The 12,992-nt window shown below is 45.0% G+C and overlaps 1 protein-coding gene across 6 annotated transcripts in view; it reads left to right on the top strand.

Annotated features, from left to right (window-relative positions):
* Positions 1–5,042: 5,042 nt before the first annotated feature.
* The window catches only part of OSMR (oncostatin M receptor), a 52,140-nt gene continuing 44,190 nt past the window's right edge, over positions 5,043–12,992 (top strand). For 2 of the 6 annotated variants that reach the window (XM_083402757.1, XM_083402756.1), the window contains exons 1-3: positions 5,288–5,646; positions 9,437–9,554; positions 11,121–11,182. The gene's annotated coding sequence lies outside the window, so the exon portion shown is untranslated. Of the gene's footprint in view, positions 5,647–9,436; positions 9,555–11,120; positions 11,183–12,992 lie in introns of all 6 variants that reach the window. The other 4 variants (XM_083402759.1, XM_083402758.1, XM_083402754.1 and 1 more) reach the window with 3 other exon arrangements.

Here is a 12,992-nt window from a genome sequence, read left to right as displayed (position 1 = left end):
TGGCTGCTGCAAGTCTAGGTGGGGCTGTGGTTTGATCTAGCAAGACTTCTTATGCTATTAGGTTTAATAATTAGATCCTGAAAAGGGATTGTAGCATTTAAAGAAAGTGAACCAGATAAGTACACCATAAAGCTTTTCAACCATGAGAATTAATGGATTGGGAAAGAAATGGACAGGTATCGGCTGCTGAAAGCCCATTTAAGTTGGACTAAACAGGCCATGGTCAGATCCAGCAAAGCACTTTGTATATGGAGACTGAGCTTTCAATGTTCCTTTTGCTCTCAGCAGGAGCCATCTGAAGGAGGCCCATATAATTTCTGAGTTATCAGTTTGTCACAGATTCTTCATTTGAAAAGCTCAGAACAGCTTACGTATGATTTCCAGATAAGCCCCCTGGTCCCTGCCCACTACCCCTTTCTTCTGCAGGTACAAATAATATTGCCATGCTAAGCTTTCAACATATAGCAAGGGACTATGGTGTTGGAGGAGACTCTTGAGAGTCCCATGGACTGCAAGAAGATCAAACCTCTCCATTCTTAAGGAAATCAGCCCTGAGTGCTCACTGGAAGGACAGATCGTGAAGCTGAGGCTCCAATACTTTGGCCACCTCATGAGAAGAGAAGGCTCCCTGGAAAAGACCCTGATGTTGGGAAAGATGGAGGGCACAAGGAGAAGGGGACGACAGAGGACGAGATGGTTGGACAGTGTTCTCAAAGCTACAAACATGAGTTTGACCAAACTGCGGGAGGCAGTGGAAGACAGGAGTGCCTGGCGTGCTCTGGTCCATGGGGTCATGAAGAGTTGGACACGACTAAACGACTAAACAACAACATGAGACTCTGGGCTGGAAGCTGAAGAATCTTGGGGGCACAGGTGGTCATTTCATCACTCCTTCCTGTTGAATGTCGTGGCCCAGGGAGAGAGAGGAAAATAATGGAGGTAATCCACTGGCTGTGCAGGTGGTGCCATCAGGAATTGGACACAGTACTCCAGTTGTGGTCTGACCAAGGCAGAATAGAGTGGTACTATGACTTCCCCTGAACTGGACATTATACTTCTGTTGATGCAGCCTAGAATAGCATTAGCTTTTTTTTGCTGCTGCATCACACTGTTGACTCATGTTAAGCTTGTGGTCCACCAAGACCCCTAGATCCTTTTCACTTGTACTGCTAGTAAGCCACATGCCCCACCCCCACTCCATCTATGTGAATATGTTGCTGCACATATAGGGTCCCTCCTCATGCTTGCCAAGCAGCAGCAGCAGCAGCAGCAGCAGCAGCAGCAGCAGCAGAAGAAGAAGAAGAGTAGTAGTTTGGATTTGATATCCCGCCTTTCACTCCCTTTAAGGAGTCTCAAAGCAGCTAACATTCTCCTTTCCCTTCCTCCCCCACAACAAACACTCTGTGAGGTGAGTGGGGCTGAGAGACTTCAAAGAAGTGTGACTGGCCCAAGGTCACCCTCCAGCTGCATGTGGAGGAGCGGAGACGCGAACCCGGTTCCCCAGATTACGAGACCGCTCTTAACCACTACACCACACTGGCTCTCCACACAGGGGTGTGTGGTCACAGGGGCTAGCAGGTAGAGCCTCGTTCCCCCTCTCAGTGCATAAACTGTGTTCTTTGAACACTGCTAAGGAGAAAAAGGATTGCTCTGTGCACAAAATGACTCAGAGAGATCGGTACTATTTACCTAAAGATTTCATAAGGAATCTGGGAATGTGGAAAGGAGTGGAGATTAGTATATAGTATATAGTTGCAGTGGATAATTCTGCCCACAGAATTCCTCCTCCAAAAACGCCACTGAAATCCTAGTTCCTCTCTATCAAGAACATCTGGGTTTAGGCTCTTGTTGTTTACATGTTTGCCAGCCTTGCACTCTTATTTAAAACAAAAAAACAATTTCTCCCCGTCAAAAACATTTCTCATTCCAACTTCTCTCCCTGCCTTCCTCTGTTAAATATCCTGTCTGGATTAATATCTCTGTGTGTTCTGAAAATATCCAGAAAGCTTTGGGGGTCGTATGTGATTTGTTCTTAAAGACTTCGGACTGCAACAGACACTTTAACCTCTTGCAGTTTGCAGGAGTACAGTACGGAATATGCATGTGAAGGTCGGCACTTTTAATATTGTTGAACGTTGGTGGAACGCCCATTTCATGGGAATCACAAAACCTTAATTGCTCCATCATGTTGCTGGATGGGAAGAGTCTATGGAAATTTACAGGAACGCGAACGGGGACCAGTGACTGGGGAGGTTTAATGCATTGACCTACTGCGCCATCTAGCAGGAACTCAGCAGACTTTTTTCCCTCCACTGGCCCTTGAGCAGATAACTCTGAACAAATCTGTGTGGTCTTGGCAGCAGCATCACAGCACAAGTATGTGAGTGCATTAAAGACTAAAGGCATGAAAATGATTCTCCTTGAGAGATACAAAGCAGATCTCTTTTCGATGGGGACAAATATGGCAAAACACCAGCACCTCTTTTGCAACTAAAGCTTTTTTCAGCCAAGTCTGTACCACTTCAGAATTTGGGAGTATTATAACCATCATGGCTAGTAGCACTGACAATCTCATTCCCTGTGAATTTCTCTGGTGCCTTTTTAACGCGTACCAGTTGTTGGGATCACAAGTGGGAGAGTGAGCAGGAGATGCTATTGTGTTCCTGTCCAGCTTTGTAGGCTTCCTAGAGGATTGGGTTGGTGATAGAATGCTGGACTAGATGGGCCTGAGGTCTAATCTAGGATTAAGTCCCATTGAACTTGAAAGAATTGAACTCGCAAGATATGGCAATGGCTACATGATTACGTTGCTTTACAATGAGAGTGGACAAATTCATGGAGGAAAGGTTTACTGGATATGTTTAGCTGAGACCTCCATGCTCAGAGGTCATGTACATCAGAATAACAAATTCAGGGGAGGAAACAATGAGTGGGGGCTCTTCTTTTCAAGCCCTGTTTCTGGACTTCCTGGAGGTATCCAGTTAGCCACTGTTGAGTAGAGGATGCTGGAGCAAACAAAGACACCTTGGTTTCATCCAGCAGGAGTCATATTAGGTTCTCTGCTACTCTAGAATGCAACATCTGCTTAATATCCATGCTGTAATATGGGATTGGACCCCTTGTTGGATCATCATTGTTGTTGTTGTTGTTCACTAAAACACCAAAATCTACCAACCTGAGCTTGCCTCAAGAGTCATAACAGGGTGCACTCTGAGCACATTCTGAGCCCAGGGATTTGTTTCCAAAACTGAACAGAGTCCTTTTGCACAAAAATCCTGGTTAACTTTCTTCATTTCAGCAGCATGATTTTGGTGGGGAAAGTCATTTGATTATTAAGCAATTGGCAGCCAGAAATGCTGGAAACAGGGTAGCTAACATGGCGTCCTGCAGATGTAAAAGGTAAAGGGACCCCTGACCAATAGGTCCAGTCATGACTGACTCTGGGGTTGCGGCGCTCATCTCGCTTTATTGGCCGAGGGAGCTGGCATACAGCTTCCGAGTCATGTGGCCAGCATAACTAAGCCGCTTCTGGCAAACCAGAGCAGTGCACGGAAACACCGTTTACCTTCCCGCCGGAGCGGTACCTATTTATCTACTTGCACTTTGATGTACTTTCGAACTGCTAGGTTGGCAGGAGCAGAGACCGAGCAACGGGAGCTCACCCCGTCGTGGGGATTCGAACCGCTGACCTTCTGATCGGCAAGTCCTAGGCTCTGTGGTTTAACCCACAGTGCCACCCGCGTCCCGTCCTGCAGATGTAGTTGGATTATAACAACTGGAAGGCATGGCATTGGCTATCCTTGCCCAAGCTGATCATACCATAAATCATCCAAAGATTTCCCAGCAGATCCCAATCTACTTTCTGCCCTCCCCTGCATTAATACACAGTAGAGAAGTGACAATCTGTAAAACATTTGAAAGAGGACTGGGGGAGATCTAACAACAGCAACAATTTTTCCTCCCCTGGATGTCTGAGTCAACTCAGGTGGTAAAACAAGACTCTTAAAAATGACATCACTGTGTCAGTTTCTCCCTCTCTTCCTAGGGACATGTAGGAACACATACCCTGTCTTATGACATTATCCTGTTACGTGTTTTCCTGCCCATATTCTACTCGTAGTGTTTGGTTCTGCCCCTCCTCAATGGGTCAGGAGGAGAGCTGTCCACCACTGTAAGTGTTTAAAGTGCTCCTGATACATCTATCCACTTAAACATTCATTTGGAGCCAGAAACACAATCTGTTATAGTTTTTTTAAGGAGAAGAAACTGTTCCCAGAAGCAGAAAGGAGTTAGCTTCAGGATATAGTGCTTAAACGTTTTCGTTATGTTGCTATGGTCCCTATTGTGTTGCTGTATTGTTATGAAATTATTCTTGTGATGGTTGATCTTGTGATGTATTCCTGTTTTCTTCGCTGTAAGCCACTTTTGAGCACGATCCTTTTTGTGGAAACGCAGCATACAAAGAAGATGCTGTAGACAAGGGAATACCTTACCCCATATGCTCTTGCTGCCCACTCCAAGGTCACATGTACAATATGTCATATGTGTGTGTGTGCTCTCTGGGTGACCTTGGGCCAGTCACCATCTCTTAGCCGAACCAGAATTACAAGGTTGTTGTGAGAGCCTCCTTGGAAGCTAATAGTAGTACATAAATGTAATAAATAAACCACACACACGTGTATGTGTGTATATAGGTATATGCATATAGATATATGAATGTAAGGTAGTAAAAATATACCCAACTTTTAGAAAACATCTGAAGGAAGCCCTGCATGGGAAGTTTTATTGTTTGATGTTTTATTACGTTTTTATATATGCTGGAAGCCACCCAGAGTGGCTGGGGCAACCCAGCCAGATGGGCGGGTTATGAATAATATTGTTGTTGTTGTTGCTGCTGCTGCTGCTGCTGCTGCTGCTGCTGTTAAGTTTATTTATATTGCACGTGTGAATGTGCCCAAACCAGACGTAGTTCTTGGGTGTCCCGCGCAATTTCTTGTTGGAAAAGCCGACGGACGCCTGGGGGCGCAGAACAGGAGCGCGGCGCCCAGCCTTCCTTACTCAATTCCTGAAAGTGCCACATTCCTCCGTATTCGGTGTACGAGGGAACAGAAAAATCTCCCCAAACCCCACAGCAGCGGCGGCGAGCGAGGCTTTCGCAAGAGCGCAGAGTGCCAGACGCCCGTCAGCTTCCGTGGAAAAGACGTGCTTTCCCCCCAACTCGAGAATGACTGATTCACGCCAGGAAGGGCGGAGGAGGTCGGGCCAGGCTGCGAAAGCGAACTCGGTGCAACTTCACTCGCGATGCTGCTCCTCTTTGCCTTAAAAGTACCCGAAAGCGAACTCTCTCGGCCGGCACCACAAAAACACCAGCTGCTCCCTAACATTCGTCGGGTCGCGCCGTCCCGGTCGCTGTGCCACTTTCTGATGGGAATTCTCTCCCCCCCCCCCCATCCCAGTTAAAGGTTGGGGACGGGGGTGGGGCGCTGACTCACCACGGTTGGGATTCCCACACCCCTTTCTCCCCGCCCCCTCCAAAGTTCCCCCGTGCACATTGGAAGGGAGCGATACGCGGCGGCGGCGGCGGCAGCGAGTTCTCCTGGTTCCCCCATCTCTTCTCGACCCTCTAGCGGGGGCCTCACGGGCGACGTGAGTATCCCCACCTCCATTGCTGGGACTCTTCGCGCCCTACGTTTCTTTCCCCCTAATCCGGAGTCTTGAAAACAAGAGTGTGTCACTCTCCTTCCCTCTCTCTCTCTCTCTCCCTGTCTGGCGATGCTCGTGAGCCAGGAGGGACCAGTGGCGTAGCGTGGGTTGTCAGCACCCGGGGCAAGGCAAGTGATTTGCGCCCCCTAACCCGTGGATTTGCGCCCCCAAACCTGTGGATTTGCGCCCCCAAACCTGTGGATTTGCGCCCCCTAACCCTAACCCCCAGATGTTGCACCCGGTGCGGCCTGCCCCCCCTGCACCCCCCACGCTAAGCCACTGGGAGGGACAAAAATCGAGCGGGTCGTAGTTCTGAATGGTCACACAGCGTCAGGTTTATAGCTCAGAGCAGGTTATAGCGACGACCAACCAACACGGACAGCTTGGGGGGAAAGGATTAGGCAAACTGTTGCTTGGACTAGATTTTGGCTTCACCCAATAGGGCTGTTCTGTTGCCATGACCTTTCAACCTTACTGTATGCTTGTGAAACATGGACCACTTCTAAAGGCCATCTCCAACTCCTCGAAAGATTCCATCAACGGTGTCTCTGAAATTTTTTACACATGACTTGGGAAGACAGGTGAACTAATATCATTGTACTGGAAGAAGCAAAGATCACCAGTGTTGAAGCAATGATTCTTGAACAGCAACTTCGTTGGACTGGTCATGTTGTGTGGATGCCTGATGTGGTCAACAAAAGAGGTTTAAAGACTGTCTCAAGGCAAATCTAAAAGTAGTATAAAGGTAAAGGTACCCTTGACCATTAGGTCCAGTTGTGACCCACTCTGGGGTTGTGCACTCATCTCACTCTATAGGCTGAGGGAGCCGGCGTTTGTTCGCAGACAGCTTCCGGGTCATGTGGCCAGCATGACATAAACACCAACAATTGGGAAACACTGGCCTGTGAGCACTCCAATTGGAGAGCAGCCTTTACCAAAGGTGTCATGGGCTTTGAAGACATTCGGACTCAGGAGGCAAGGGAGGAACATGCTAAGAGGAAGGCATGCTTGGCAAATCCACACCGTGATCAACTCCTGCCTGGAAACCAATGTCCCCACTATGGATCCAGAATTGGCCTTGCTTGTGCACAGCTCACCTGCATTATCAACTCCTCATGTCCTTCACTTCACAGAACAAGTGGAATTGGTGGGAGTTGGTTACACATTCCTCCTGCAGTGCCAGTCAAAGCTTCCCTGCCCCAGCACAGCAGATTATTATTATTATTATTATTATTATTATTATTATTATTATTATTATAAAACTCAGGGGTCTAGGGTCTGATCATGTACCCCCTACGCCACATGACATACCTTAAATTTCCCAGAAGCCTCTGCTTCCAAACCTAGAATCACCACTGCACAATATAGATCTGATTCAGCAGGGATCTTCTGCGTGAAGAGTGGTGTTTCCCACTCTGCTGGATGGCGTTTGTAACCTACGGCTGAACTGCGATTTCTCAGAAGAGATTTCTCTGAGGCTTTGCCGATAATGCTCTGTTGATTTGGTTTTCTGCTGTCATGCAAAAGCTAACAGTTCCACAGAAGATTCTGTGAATGGTCCCTGCCTCTTCGTGTGTGCATTCGCTGCATGTCCGACCACAACCCTCAACAAAATGGACTAGATCCAGCTAAGCTTTACTGGAGAGGAGACCCGTTGACCTTTTCAACCTTGGCTGTCGGAGGCGGTACGCCTCTGAATACCAGTTGCAAGGAGTCACAAGTCGGGAAGAGGTCTTTTTTGCAAGGAGGTTTTATGATGTTTTTTGCCAAGCAATCGGCACCCCATGCTTTCCAGTTCATTTTCTCATCATTTTCCTTGTTGCAAAAAGTCTGATTTTGAGGGGAAGTGGGTTTCTGTTGCAAGAGCACCAAATCAACTTTAATTATGCAACCAGAATTTGCTGCTGCTGCTGCTGTTTTATATACACCACCCTTTATCCAAAGATCACAGGACATTTCACAGTATAAAAACACAAAATGCATGACATAATAACAAGAGATGCACACACAAAACAATATTCCCGCAAGGCACATTTAAAAGGACATAGATTACTTAATCAGCCCAGGGCCTGGGTGAATGTTTTTGCTGGTGCCTAAAGATACATTTTGAAGGTGTCAGGCAGGCTAGCCTCACTGAGAGAATTCCACAAACAGCATGACTGAATGCCATCCAAAAATAGTGGATCATCCCTGACTGCTGACTGACTGATAGAAGATGAACTTCCAACAATATGAGGAGCCACAGGTTCCTATCCTGAACTAGGGACACCAAATTTAAAAACTTGCATTCAAGAAGCCTTTTGGTCCTGTTCCTTTCTCCAAATCTTTCCATGTTGTGTCAGTTATGATGCTCTCTGGGAGCCATTTTGGTCTTCCTTAGATTGCCTACCTCACAAGGTTGTTGTGAGGATCAAACGAGGGTAGAGAAAGGCCATGGGCTCCTTGAAGAAAGGAAGGTGTAATCATGTACTGTATTTTTTTGGCGTATAAGACTACTTTTTAACCCGGGAAAATCTTCTCAAAAGTCGGGGGTCGTCTTACACGCCGGCTACAGCAGCAACTCCTGCAGCAACTCCCCACCAAAGGACAAAATGACAGCGAATTAAATCAGAGGACACCAAGCTCTCTAGATGAAGCAGAAATACACTTGAAAATTGGCCCCAGAAGCCAGCAACAGAACGACCCTAACCGCTCCCGGTTTTATTTGGTGTGCGTTGGAAGAGGGGTAGTCATGTACGGCGAGTATATCCCAAACTCTATATTTTAACTGGAAAAGTTGGGGGTCGTCTTATACGCCCAGTCATCTTATACGCCAGGAAATACGGTAATAAATAAATTTCACAACTTTTTCCATGACTGTCCGATTAGAGCAAAACAAATGATTAGCTTCATTGTAGTAGTGCACGACTGTAGGTTTACAAATGCACCTGGGCATTAATGTAGTGGTTATGTTCTGAAGCTATACATATTCGTACTCTGGGTCAAATTAGCTCAGTGATAGAGCACTTGCTCTACATGCCAAAGGTTGCAAGTTCAATCCCAGACATCTCCAGGTAGTAGATTAACAGAAAATTCCAGTCTGTGTCTGAAGCTCTAGAGACTCACTACCAGCCACCATAGGCTAGGAGGCCTCAGCCTTTCTGGGCCTAGAGATACATTTGGAAATCTAAGAAACCGCTGTGGGGTACCCCAAAATATCCACTTCACAAAGCAACAAGTGGTGATGTTCAGATCTCTCCACCAATTGAACAACAAAGAAAAATACCTATGCACCACACACAAAACAAAATAAGACAGAAAAAAAGCAGGGAGCCCCACCCAAAACAAGGTAACCCCTTTCAGCCAAAACACTCTATCCTTATTAAAATAAATAAATAAAATTCAGAGGAGGTTTGGGCAGGTGCCAAGAAGGACGTCTGAAAGCACCATAGTGACCACACTGTAGATAAGAGTGTGAGTATAAGGCACCTCCCTATGTTGCATCCCTCGGATCAAAGGAAGTACTGTGAAAAGGAAAAATACATGCAAATAATCGATGGGCACTTTCGTTTGTGAAACGTCACATTGCCTTCTCAGCAACTGCTTCCCTTTGCTGGGATATCGCTGGCCCGTTTACTCACTCCTTTGGCACTGTGCATACAATCTTCACCATTACAATAACTTGCAAGAACAACAAGAAAACATGAAGGATTCTTTTTTTTACAAAAAACACCACACTTTTTACCCTGAATAGGAAGGAAAAGAAGAATGGAAAAACAGGAAGCTCAAAGCACGTTATGACCAGATAAAACAAAAAGATCATTTGAGAGAGTTATGCAAGACCGCTGCACAGAGAAAACCACGGGGACGAGGTATGTTGCCTTTTTGGTTCTTAATGTGCTTCTTTTCATTGTTTCAAGCAATGTTTTACTTTTGCAACAAGGCCCTCACAGCAGGAGGGCTGTCAGCTTTTCCCCCATCCCATTTCCTTGACCTAAAGGCAGGGGTGGTCAGAAAGTAGTTCTGAATCTCCTGGCCTGTCTCCGAGTTGTTTACTTTAGATGGGGGAAGGATTTCTACCTCCCAGCAGCAAAAAAAATGACTCCTCTTCCCCTATTGAATTAAGTTTGGGATATCCTAGCATGATCTAAATGGCCCCTTTGGGGAAGGTGGGGAATATACTTGTGTCCCAGTGGTCTTTTTCTCTACCACTCCCTACCCTGTGGGGGTAATAGCATGCCTGGGGAGGGAGACTTGGATCAGAATAACTGTTTGGGGAGAAGGGGCACCACCCTGATCAAAACAGAGTCCCACAGTTTTTGGGGGGGGGAGTTTGGGAGATCTGATCCCCTGCTTCACATCTGTATTGGACCTTGAGCTGTCCCTTTGTATTCCTGCATTTATCTGATTGACTACTAAATCATCCTTGCTTTCCCTCTGCCACGCACCTGCTTTCTATTAAACAGCAACCTGATAACGTGCAGAAATGCAGTATTAGTATACATTTCCCCCGGCATGGGGATAAAATTGAAGGGAGAAGCCTTACCTGTTTGATTCCGGAATGTTTTCTCTGCTTCGAAATGCCCAGTGGGGAGCCCAGGGGGGAAAAAATTGCAGATATATCAGTCAGAGCTCAGAGGAAGGAAGGAAGGAAGGAAGGAAGGAAGGAAGGAAGGAAGGAAGGAAAAGGTTCCGTTGTATATGCTAATCCCATGCTGGGTAGGATCCCTGGCTTTTCTTAACTGTGCAATCTGAAGAATGGCTGGGAAATATCTTTCCCTGGAGAACCACTGCGAGTGCAGACATCTGCAGGCTACTTGGACTGATGCCCTAACTTCATAAACTGTTCAGAACCATCTCCCAATTTGCTCTTTTTTGTTTTGTTTTTTACTGAAGAGCAGCCTAAGCAGCCAGTTTGAGCAAGGGAATGATGGTGGGGAAGGGACTGCTCAGGGCCCAAGCATGAGGGAGGGGAAGGACACAGTTTACTGGGTCTCAGAGATCTAACGAACCTGACCCAGGCTGTAACCTCATCATCGTGAGGTAAAACAGCGCTGATGTGAAGTTCGTGAGGCAGAAATGGTGGTTATCTTTTAGCCTCTCCTAAAGACTTATCTTTTTTTCTGCAGGCGTTTCATGACTCATGAGATTTTACCGCACAGCTTTGTTTTGCTGATATTTTATTGGTATCTTTCTGTATCATTTATGATAAAATTCTGGCTTTAAAATTTATATAATCTACTGATTGATTCTTTATATTAGGCAGTGTGCAAAAATAAGTCATGCTCAGTGATACGTTTAGAAACCTATTTCCCCTTCTCTGTGCACCTATGGTTCTGATTTGGTAGAGTCAATAAGAAGTTCTGTTAGAGATGAACAAGAGAAAAATCTGTGTTTCTCCATATGAAACGATGTCTTAATAACTTCTGCATAGGCAGGATGAAGAGACAAACCTAAATGAGGGTGTTGATCCTTGGGATAGTTTGGGGCAGTGCTGCCAGTAGAATTCATTTAGTTCTATTTGTATGGGCTATGGATTTGTGTCCACCCATCCTCACTCTGACTTTTCTTTTCTCTCTCTCTCTGTGTGTAAATATTTCTTTTTTTAGATTTTCCAATATATTTTAACATAATCAATACTAAATAAAAAAAACCCACATTTTATATTTTCTATATCCCCCCCTTGACTTCCCCCAATTTCCCTTCCTGGTTTATCACACATTCATTTCTTCTGCCTATAATTCTATTTAACTTGTACATTGAAATTAAACTTATACCTTATTAACATTTTCTTAACATTTTACCCTCATATTTGTAAAGAAAAGGAAGGTACCTTTTTCATATGTGGTGGAATTGTAAAATAATTAGAAATTACTGGGATATGATTTACAATGAAATGAAAAAAAATGTTCAGGATAACTTTTGTTAAAAGACCAGAAGCTTTTTTGTTAGGTATTTTAGGTCAAGATGTACCAAAAGACAAGAAGAAATTATTTATGTATGTGACAACAGTGGCCAGAATCTTATTAGCTCAAAGATGGAAAAGTGAAGAAATACCACGAAAGAACAATGGCAAGAAAAGTTGATGGAATATGCTGAAATGGTGAAGTTAACTGAGAGACTCAAAGATAAGGGCAATAATGACTTTAAGAAAGACTGGGAACCTTTCATGATGTATATACAGAAACAATGTACTAAAATGAACTCAGGATTTGACTAAGACACTTACAATTGATAAATATAAATAGAAAAAAAACAAATATGAGGGTTCACTTTGACTTTTCTGATCCATCCTGTCTTATTAACGTATGAAATTATCGATATATTTAATAATAAAAGAGCTGAAAATAAGGAAGAACCAGCCCTGTCCTTAGCTGTCAAAACAAGGGTCTGTTTTAGAGCTGGCTTGGTTGCTTCTTATCCCTGGAAAATTCAACTCTGCTAGCTTCTTGCATTCTAGGAGGAAAGGGTAAGAGGTTTCTCATCTCTGATGATACATCTACTAAAAATCTTGCAAACTTCCTGGGACCTTCTGTTCATTTTACTTCTTTCATGTTGTAAACCTGCAGCCACAACTTGGTGCAAGAAGCTGGCAGAGCTGTGCAGAGATGGTAGGCTTGCCAGATGTTTAGTGCTTGCCGAGACTGGGATTTGCAGCACCTCTTGGGTGTGGGTTTCTCCAGATCTGCTGGATCTGTGTACCGTTCCCCTAACTGGTAAACAGTAAGAGGTAAAGAGCCTTCTGGCCCTGGGCTGACTCCACCCGCTTAGGTTGGCCCTGAATCCCTCTGGCCATTAAGGGATATAAAAGGTTCTTTGTTTCGGCTCAGCCATATTTGAGCAGCATGGCTTCTGTGAGCTCTGGGGTGCTCCTTCATCTTTCGCCCTGACTCTTTGATTTATCTATTGCTCCCAATTCCTGCTGAATCTCACTGCTTGCAATTCCTGGCTCATCCTACTGTGCTGCTCACAGTTCAGCTGTAGCTTTCACCAGACACGCTTACTCAGTTTACCCACTGGTTCGCACTTTCAACTTGGTGACTGCCAGTCTGATGGAATTCCACATCCTGGTAAGGCAGGTGCTTAGAATTAATTTTGCATAAGTAGAAGAAACTGTGTTGATTGTGCTCGTACTTAGGGATGCAAAGCAATGTGGCCTTATAAAGAGTGTGCATGAATGTGTGTGTGTGTGTGTGTTATGGGATGATGATGATGATTATTATTGTCAAAAATATTACTCTAAACTTCTCTTTGCTGTATACAAATACAACAAAGTTAAAAATTTTATGTTAAAGCTTTTATATTATAAA

Source organism: Podarcis tiliguerta, assembly GCF_965153285.1.
Source record: "Podarcis tiliguerta genome assembly, chromosome: 11".
In the NCBI taxonomy this organism is placed as follows: Eukaryota; Metazoa; Chordata; class Lepidosauria; order Squamata; family Lacertidae; genus Podarcis; species Podarcis tiliguerta.
This window is presented reverse-complemented; position numbering and strand designations above follow the sequence as displayed.